Raw genomic sequence first — 1,367 nt, 5'->3', positions numbered from 1 at the left:
TCATATAGGTCTTTTACATCCTTGGTTAGGTTTACTCCTAGGTATTTTATGGTTTTTCGTGCCATTGTGAACAGGATTAGTTTCTTGATTTCTCTTTCTGCTGCTTCATTATTAGTGTATAGGAATGCAACCGATTTCTGTACATTGATTTTGTACCCTGCAACTTTACTGAATCCATTGATCAATTATAGAAGGCGGAGTCGATCGGGTTTCCCATGTAGAGTATCATGTCATCTGCAAAAAGTGAAAGTTTGACTTCTTCTTTGCCGATTCTGATGCCTTTTATTTCCTTTTGTTGTCTGATTGTTGATGCTAGGACTTCCAGAACAATGTTAAACAGCAGTGGTGAGAGTGGACACCCCTGTCGTGTTCCTGATCTCAGGGGGAAAGCTCTCAGTTTTTCCTCATTGAGGATGATATTAGCTGTGGGCTTTTCATAAACTGCTTTTATGATGTTTAGGTAAGTTCCTTCTATTCCAATTTTCTCAAGGATTTTTATTAAGAAGGGGTGCAGTATTTTGTCAAATGCTTTTTCTGCATCTATCGACAGGATCATATGGTTTTTATCCTTTCTTTTGTTAATGTGATGTAACACATTGATGGATTTGTAAATTTTAATCAGCTCTGTAACCCAGGAATGAATCCCACTTGCTCATGATGGATAATTCTTTTTATATGCTGTTGAATTCGATTTGCCAGAATCTTGTTGAGTATTTTTGCATCTGTATTCATTAAGGATATTGGTCTATAGTTCTCTTTTTTTGGCTGGGTCTCCGTCTGGTTTGGGTATCAAGGTGATGCTGGCTTCTTAAAATGAGTTTGGAAGTTTTCCTTCTATTTCTATTTTTTGGAATAGTTTGAGAAGAATGGGTATGAGCTCTGCTTTAAATGTCTGGTAGAATTCCCCTGGGAAGCCAAACTGGACTTTAAAGTAAAGGCAGTAACAAGAGATGAAGAAGGATATTATATAACAATTACAGGGTCTCTCCATCAGGAAGAGCTAACAATTATAAATATCTATGCGCCAAATTCAGGAGCTCCCAAATACATAAAACAATTAATCACAGACAGAAACAATCTTATTGATAAGAATGTGCTAATTGCAGGGGACTTTAATACTCCACTGACAGCAATGGATAGATCAACCAGACAGAAAATCACTAAAGAAACAATGGACCTGATCGACGCATTGGAACAGATGGAATTGATAGATATATTTAGAACTCTGCATCCTGAAGTTAGGAAATTCACCTTTTTTTCGAGTGCACATGGTACATTCTCCAAGATAGATCACACACTGGGGCATAAAGCAGCCCTCCATAAGTATAAACAAATAGAGATCATACCATGCACACTTTCAGATCATA

The sequence above is a fragment of the Suricata suricatta genome, chromosome 3 (genome assembly GCF_006229205.1).
Source record: "Suricata suricatta isolate VVHF042 chromosome 3, meerkat_22Aug2017_6uvM2_HiC, whole genome shotgun sequence".
Classification (NCBI taxonomy): domain Eukaryota; kingdom Metazoa; phylum Chordata; class Mammalia; order Carnivora; family Herpestidae; genus Suricata; species Suricata suricatta.
Note: the sequence above shows the minus strand (reverse complement) of the source record.